This window comes from Sciurus carolinensis, chromosome 12 (assembly GCF_902686445.1).
Source record: "Sciurus carolinensis chromosome 12, mSciCar1.2, whole genome shotgun sequence".
Taxonomy (NCBI): Eukaryota; Metazoa; Chordata; class Mammalia; order Rodentia; family Sciuridae; genus Sciurus; species Sciurus carolinensis.
The window spans coordinates 60,667,329-60,676,858 of NC_062224.1; positions in this window are offsets into that span (position 1 = coordinate 60,667,329).

Here is a 9,530-nt window from a genome sequence, read left to right on the forward strand (position 1 = left end):
ATGCCAACCAAGAATCTTATACCCAGCAAAACTTACCTTCAGATTTGACAACGAAATAAAATCCTTCCATGATAAACAAGTCTGCAGAATGCAGCTTGCTAGAAAAACTGCCTTTCCATTTGGGAAACAAATAAACATACACTTCTCCCTAACCTGACAAAGATTAATTTGAAATAAATAAATCCAAATGTAAAAGGTAAAACCATAAAACAGGAGAAAATGCTTGTAACCTTTAGTTAAAAAAAAAAATCTTAGGGCTAGGATTGTAGTTCAGTGGTTGAGTGCTTGTGAGACCGTGGGTTCAATCCTCAGCACCACAAAGAAAATAAATACATAAAATAAAGGTATTGTGTCCCATCTACAACTAAAAAAATATATTTTAAAAAAATCTTAGAATACAAGACATACAATGATATAAGGAAACAATTGATAAACTGGACTTTAAAATGTGCTTTTTAAACAACATGCTTAGGAAAATGAAAATGCAAATTGATGCCTGGGAGGAACTATTTGCAATACCTTTATGTGGTAAAGACTTTATATTCAGAATATGTAGAGATCCATACAACTCAGTATTATAACACCTTTAAAACTCTGAACACCCTTACAAAAGAGAATATAGAAACCATCAGTGAGCACATAAAAAGGTGATGATTCCAAGAATGCAAGTAATCCAATCGACAAATGGGCTAAGGAAATGAATAGACACTTCACAGAAGAAGATCTACAAGCAATCAACAAACATATGGAAAAATGTTCAACATCTCTAGTAATAAGAGAAATGCAAATCAAAACCACCCTAAGATTCCATCTCACCCCAATCAGAATGGCGATTATCAAGAATACAAGCAACAACAGGTGTTGGCGAGGATGTGGGGAGAAAGGTACACTCATACATTGCTGGTGGGGCTGCAAATTAGTGCAGCCACTCTGGAAAGTAGTATGGAGACTCCTTAGAAAACTTGGAATGGAACCACCATTTGACCCAGCTATCCCACTCCTTGGCCTGTACCCAAATGATCTAAAATCAGCATATTACAGAGATACAGCCACATCAATGTTCATAGCTGCTCAGTTCACAATAGCCAGATTGTGGAACCAACCTAGATGTCCTTCAATTGCTGAATGGATAAAGAAACTGTGGTATATATATACAATGGAATATTACTCTGCCATAAAGAATGATAAAATTATGGCATTTGCAGGCAAATGGATGAAACTGGAGAATATCATGCTAAGTGAGATAAGCCAATCTCAAAAAACCAAAGGAAGAATGATATCGCTAATAAGTGGATGAGGACACATAATGGGGGGTGGGAAGAGTTAGTGTTAGGGTTAGAGTTAGGTTTAGGGAGGGGGGCAAGAATGGAGGAAGGAAGGACTGTATAGAGGGAAAAGAGGGGTGGAAGGGGTGGGGGGGAGGGAAAAAATAATAGAATGAATCAAACATTACCCTATGTAAATTTATGATTACACAAATGGTATGCCTTTACGCCATGTACAATCAGAGAAACAACATGTATCCCATTTGTGTACAATAATAAAAAAAAACATAATAAAAAAAAAGAATGTTATCTAAGAAAAAAAAATAAAAAGGTGATGATTATTGTTTAGTCATTGGGAAGACACAATGAGCTACTACTAAACCCAACTAGAATGACTAAAAACTAACACTACTTCAGTAATGCAAGAGTAGTTCAGAATAAGAAAATCAACACAACATTGACAGACGAGGAAAAAATGCATAATTAGCCAGGTGCACTGGTGCACATCTGTAATCCTAGCAACTCGGGAGGCTGAGGCAAGAGGATTGAAAGTTTGAGGCCAGCCTCAGCACCTTAGCAAGGCCTTGTCTCAAAAAAATAAATAGGGCTAGGGATGTAGCTCAGTGGTAAAGTGCCCCTGGGTTTAATCCCCAGTACTCCAAAGGAAAAAAAAAACACATGATTATCTCTTGGGATGTAGAAAAGACATTTAACATCCTTTCATGATTAAGCTAGGAATAGAAGGGTACTTCTTCAACATGATAAAGGGCATTTATGAAAAACTTAATATAATGGTTAAAGGCTGAAAGTTTCCCTCAGATCAGGAAGAAGACAAGGATGCTTATTTTTACCATATTGGAAAGGAAGAAGTAAAACTACATAGACTAGTTGCTATAGAGAGAGAAAGTCCCAAAGAATTCACAAGAAAGCTTTTCTAGAGCTAGTAAACAAATTCATCAAAGTCACAGGGTATGAGCCCAATAAAGAAAAATAACTTATTTTTATACATCAGCAGTTAACAATACAGAAAGGAAATTAAGGTGGCCTTTCCCTTTATAATAGCATCAAAAAGAATAGAATAAGGAAAATTTTAGCCAAAGGGGTATAAGTCTTAAGTGGAAAATGACAAAACATTGCTAAAGAAATTAAAACCTATTTAAATATATGAAAACCTATCCCACATTCATGTCTAGGAAGATGTTAATAAGATGTCAGTACTATACAAAGCACTACAGAATCAGTGCAATCTTGATTAAAATTCCAACAGCTTTTTTGAGGGAGTTAGGGGCAGGAGAGCAAAAATTAATTATCAAAATTAATATGGCCCTGAAAGGAGACCCAAGTCACCAAAATAATCTTGAAAAACCACCTATTGGGGGGCTGGGGTTGTAGCTCGGGTAGAGCACTTGCCTAGCATGTGTAAGGCACTGGGGTTCAATTTCAGCACTGCATATAAACAAATAAATAAAAATAAAGTTCCATCAACAACTAAAATATATATTTTTAAAAGAATCTATTGAATTACCCACACTTACAAATTTTAAAACTTAATATTATAGTAATCAAGTCAGTGTGATATTGGCATACAGATAGACAAATAATTATAATAGAATTCAGAATCCAGAAACAAACCCGTGTTTCTTTGCCCAATTTATTCCTGACAAGGGTGTCAGGTCCACTCAATGGGGAAAGAATACTCTTTCCTATAGCTGATGCTGGGACAACTGGATTTCCACATGCAAATGAAAGAAGTAGGACCACCGCTTCAGACCATATGCAAAAGTTAACCCAAAATGAATCAACAACTTAAATATGAGTTGAAACTCTGAAGAAAACATAGGGATAAATCTCCCTAGCCATGGATTTGGCAATAGATTCTTAGATATGACACAGAAGATAAGTTGGATGTCATCAAAAATTTTTTTATTGCCAAACACAGAGTTGCATGCCTGTAATCCCAGAGGCTCAGGAAGTTGAGGTAGGAGGAACACAAGTTCAAAGCCAGTCTCAGCAATTTAGCAAACCCCTAAGCAATTTAGCGAGACCCTGTCTCAACATAAAACAAAGGACTGGAGATGTGGCTCAGTGGTTAAGTGCCCCTGGGGCCAATGCCCAGTACAAAAGAAGATATATATATATATATATATATATATATATATATATATATATATATATATATATATATACATCAAAAGGATATTTTCAAGAAAACCCAAAGAATGGGGAAAAGCATTTGCAAATCCATATATCTAATAAGTGTTTTATATCTAGAATGTATAATATAAAAATTTGTTTACTGTTAATGGGGAAAACACTGAATTATGCCTTTCTCCAAAGATGTAAAAATGAAAAGTAAACAAATGAAAAAAAAATGTTGAATATCACCCACTGGTCATTAAGGAAATCAAAACCATGCACCTATAATCCCAGCTGCTTGGGGAGGCTGAGGCAAGAGGATTGCAAGCTTAAGGGCAACCTGAGCAACTTAGCTAGACCCTGTTTCAAAGTAAAGAATAAAAAGAACTCAGGATGTAGTTCAGTGGTAGAAATTTATGTTAAGTGAAATAAACCAGGCACAAAAGAATAAATATTGTATGATTCTTCTTGTATGAAATATCTGTAATAAGCCAACTCAGAGAGACAAAGTACATTAGAAGCTCTAGCATCTGAGGAAAGGGAGTTATTTCTTAATTATTGCAGTGTTTTTGCTTGGGGTGGTGAAAAAATTTTAGAAATTCGTATTGGTGATGGTTGCACAATGTTGAATTGCTTAATGCCACTGAATTTTACACTATCAAATGGTTTAAATGGCAAATTTTATATAACATTTATTTTAACACACACACTACCAAGTGTTGGCAAGAATGTGAGACAAATTCTCATACACAACTAGTGGGAATATGAAATGGTACAACCACTTTGGAAAACAGTTTGGCAGTTTCTTCTGAAGTTAAATATACCATCTACCACATGACACAGCAATTCTACACCAAAGTTCTTAACCTCAGAGAGATAAAAATGTGTACACACACAAAAAAGTCCACACAGGTGTCCATAGCAGTTTTTTCCATGATAACCAAAATCTGAAAACTCTCCAATGACTGCCAGCACATTGTCATGTCACAATGACAAGTGAGATGTGATTATAAATAAGTAAGTCATGGATATACATGTGACATGAAATAATCTCACAATGATAAGTACTCTGGGTGAAAGAAGCCAGAAACAAAAGACTGCATATCACATTTTTCCATTTAAAGTTTTAGAAAATGCAAACTTACTCATAGTGACAGAGACAGAAATGGTTCCCTGAGGGATGAGGTTGAAGGGAAGATGGACCATAATGGGTACTTGGCAAATTTTGATACTGATGACAATACATATCTTGGTTGTGCTGTGAATTTCACAGATACATGTTTCAAAGTTCATCAAATTGAACATGTTAAATGGAAACAGTTATGTACAGAAATTATACCTCAATAAAATTGTCAAAAAATATGCCCAGTTTGTAGCATTACATCTCAAGGTAATAGGAGGGACAAGGACACCACTACTGTCATTCAGAACATCTTATTCCCTTTCACTATTGTTGTTTAACTGAGGGGGGAATAAAATCTTTTTTGGTGACCTCCAAGTATCAGCCCTCATTTGCGTGAGAACTAACAATTCAACTCGCTGCTAATACAGTGTCGCAATAAACTTGCTAGTTCAAAATGCTTCTAATTCTGTTCACTGCTTTGAGATCCTTCCAGTTCCTTGAGATGTAGAATTGGTGATTTAAAATTATGCTTTTTTTTCTGCTTGATGCAGCAGTCCAAATTTCAAACTCAATCTAATTATAGGTATTGTGTAAGGACAATCCGATCTCCCTCTGGTCAGAATGCATTGATCAAAAGTGAGGTTTCATGACTTCATTGCTATTCTTAATTGCCTTGGATCAAAGGTCAGGAAGGAGATACGCACTTAGGGAACAGAAGTGGCTTACATCATTCATCAGAATGGCGACAGTCCATAAATGGCTGGTTCTCATTTTCCAAATGCAAGACTGGGGGTTGACAAGACTGTATAAACCAAACAAAGAAGAAAATCCTTGCCTAAGCTTCTGATCTGGATGGGAACTTGGTCCAAAAGTGACTGTAAAAATAGATAATCCTCTTTCTTTTTCCTGAATGAAAACTTGAATTACTGGGATAGGAATAAAGTAGTGGTACTTAAGAGACAATGAAGGGAAGAAGTCCCTTGGGTTGGAATTTTGATGATGAATGAGATAATATTAACTAGCTGTTTAACCTCATCTTCAGTGTCCTAATCTATACAATTTCTAAGATACCTTCAAACTTTAAAAAACCTTTTTTTTTTTTTTTTTTTCACTGCTGGAGATTGAATCCAGACCCTGGCACATGCTACAAAGCTCTCTATATCTGAGCTACATCTCCAGCCATCTGTTAGAGTTTCATTTTGAATTAGGGTCTTGCTAAATTGTCCAAACTGTCCTTGAACTTTTGATCCTCCTGCCTCAGTTTCCTGACTCACCAGGACTATAGAATTATAAGCATTTGCCAACATGCCTGGCCCCTTTTTTTCTTTTTTTTTTTTTTGGTACCAGGGATTGAACTCAGGGGCATTTAACCACCGAGTCATATCCCCAGTGTGTATATGTATGTATAATGTATATATATATATATATATATATAGAGAGAGAGAGAGAGAGAGAGAGAGAGGAAGACAGGGTCTCACTGAGTTTAGGGCCTCGCTAAGTTGCTGAGGCTGACTTTGAACTCACCATCCTCCTGCCTCTGCCTCCCAAGCTACTGGAATTACAGGCGTACGCCATCGCACCTGGCTGCCTGGCCCCTCTTGATTCTTTGAATATCCAGAAGTATTTTTCTTACCCTCATTGAGAAAAGAAAACTTGATTTGTGTTTTTGGTGGGTGAAGTTGGATTGGGTAGGATGGGAATTCTGTGAAGCTGTATACAGAGGTAAGAGATGGCATCTACTGCTTGATCCACAGACTTTGAAGACACTGTGCCCACAGCCCCCTTCTAAGGAAAAGCCTGTCATGGATGGTTGCCACTCCATAAGATGCGGTTCTTGCCCTGCACAAAACTAAGTGGATTAGACCAGAGACCCTGCACTTACTAGAAGAAAAAGTAGGCCCAACTCTCCAACATGTCAACTTGGGAACCAAATTCCTCAACAAGACTCCTAAGGCACAAGAAGTAAAATTAAGAATCAATAAATGGAATGGTATCAAACTGAAAAGCTTCTTCACAGAAAAGGAAATAAGAATGTGTACAGAGATCCTACAGATTGGGAGAAAATTTTACCACCAGTACCTCAGTAAGGCATTAATTCCCAGGACATACAGAGAACTTAACATCAGAAAAATAAATAACCCAATCAATAAACGGTCAAAGAAACTGAACAAGCACTTCACAGAAGAAGAAATACAAATAATCAAAAAGTATATTAAAAAATGTTCACCATCTCTAGCAATTAAAGAAATGTAAATTAAAACTACACTGAGATTTCATCTCACTCCAGTAAGAATGGCAGTTATAAAGAAGACAAGTAACCGTAAATGTTAGTGAGGATGTGGGGAAATTCCACATTGTTGGTGGGATGCAAATTGGTGCAGCCACTCTGGAAAGCAGTAGGGAGATTCCTTAGAAAACTTAGAATGGAACCACCATTTGACCCAGCTATCCCAACTCTTCAGTCTACACCCAAAGGACTTAAAAACAGCATACTACAGTGATGCAGCCACATCAATGTTTATAGTAGCTCAACTCACCAAGCTCAACTCAAATAACCAAGCTATGGAAACAATATAGGTGTCCTTCAATGGGTGAATGGATAAAGAAAATGTGGTATATATACACAATGGAATATTACTCAACCATAAAGAAGAATGAAATTATGGCATTTGCCAATAATGGATGGAACTGGAAAATATCTTGCTAAGTGAAATAAGCCAATTCCAAAAAACCAAAGGCCGAACATTCTCTGATTGATGGATGCTAACCCAAAACAAGAGAGGTCAGGGAGAAGAATAGTAGAAATCCACTAGACTAGACAAAGGGAAATAAAGGGAAGAGAGTGGGGAGGGGAGTGAGAAAGACAGTAGAATTAACTGGACATAACTTTCCTAGCCTTGTATCTGTATACACGACCAGGGTAACTCCACATCATGTATGACCACAAGAGTGGGAACCTGAATAGAATAAGTTATAGTTTATGTATGTATATTCTGCCAAAATGCATTTTACTGTCATATATAACTAAAACTAAAAAAATAAAAATAGGGCTGGGGAGATAGCTCAGTTGGTAGAGTGCTCACCTTGCAAGCACAAGGCCCTGGGTTGGATCCCCAGCACTGCAAAATAAATAAATAAATAAATAAATAAATAAATAAATAAATAAATAAATAATTTAAAAAAAGAAGATGCAGTGCTTGGTGTGATACTGTCCTGCAAGGCTAGCTGCAGGTGGTTAGATCGGGGTATCTATGCCTTAGTGTGATGCTCTCCTTGAAATTTGAATGTGAGGGAGAATAGTGACCAGATGAGAATGAGTTATTTGGGGAGTTTATATCTCCAGAACAACATAGAATCAGGAGTGTTAGTAGATGGCTTCTGCCCAAGCAGGTCATCTCTCAGTTAATTTGAATTTGGGGCACAGAATCTGCATCCAGCTCTGGCAATAGGAAGGAGCAGAAACCCTAGCAGGTGTCAAGGAAAGAGCATAAAATGAGAGAGTCCAGGAACAGCAGAGCTACTAGAGCAGAAAGCCAGAGAGTATTACTCTCGAGAGTCACCAATACATAACCCAAACAATGCTGCAGTTCCAGAAGGTTTGGCACTGGGAGAGTGTTTTTTATTATGTGTGCTCCATTCACAAGGTGACTTGGGAAAGAGTCTATTCCCTGTAAATTGAAATCATCTGCGCAACAGATCTTGTGGCTAAACATTACCTGGTCCTTTAAAATTATGTTATTATACAGATAAACACTGTCTAATTTGCCCTGTTGTGTCAGAAATAGAACTGAGATTCATGGAGTTTCAGTGACTTACTTACGGTCAAAATCCCCAACACAGATTATGAAAACCAGCATTTTATTTTGCAATCATGTGTAACTCTGACAGAGAAACACAGTTCAGAAGGATCTTTACATTCTGGTTGTAACAATGATGAAGAAACTGGTATGCAAGTTTATGAATAAAGGCATGTTGCAATTTAAAAAAACAACAACAGATATGAAAGACTTACCACTTCTAATTGAGAAACTGAAAATACCTACAAGGGGTTGGGAGCATAGCTTAGCGGTAGAACATGCACTTCTCATGCCCAAGACCCTGGATTCCATTCCCAACAGGAAAGAAAAGATTGGATATTCTTCCTGCTCTTTTGTTAACTAGAACTTCATTCCTTTGATTACTGTGACTCTGGGTCTTACATTTTGAAAAAAAGACAATAGAGGCAGCTACTTCATGTCTGCATGTCATCCTGTACTTTCGTGAGGTTTTTCGGGGAATCCCACCTAGAAGGCACAGGGCTTCCCTGGCAGACCACCCATGTACACACTCTAGGAGGTTGCCAGATGAAACACAGATGCCCAGTTATTGCAGAGGTCAGACTTATACAAAAAAGTACTTGCTGTTTATATGCAGTTGAAATATAGCTGTGCATCCTGGCTTTTTGATTGCTAAATCTGGGGATCCTATTAGCACCATACAGACGCTGAGGGCCAGAGAAGCAGAGGGGATCAGTCACAGCTCTGGGAAGCAGCTTCCAGCTCCTCTCTCTGGATTTCCTGCCACTGTCGTGGTCTGCATACAGAAGACATGGCATCCACACAGCAGTGAGAACAATAGTCTGCCAAGGGGTAAGACAGTGTCAGAACAGGTTGTTATTTGTGGTACTCCAAGCTCTGTAGAATGTAAACTCTTTTTAATCTTTCACAAAAATGAAAAATGAATCACAGCCTGGAATGTAATGCAAATAACTGAGTACTCTACTGGAAATTTTAAAAACCTTTCAGATGTGGTTCTGTGTGCCATTTGTCCTATAGTACCCGGCAGACTCACGGGTCAAAATCCACAAAATTGTGCAATTTGTTCCCGGATTTCAGGTAGCACCAACTAAAAGCACAAATATGAGAAATAGCCTGTCATGCCCATTTTGTTTAAACTCTTAGGTCATCTTGTTTTTATTCAGGACTTGTTCCAGATATGAGATTGCTGGCTGCACCCAGCCAGCTGAC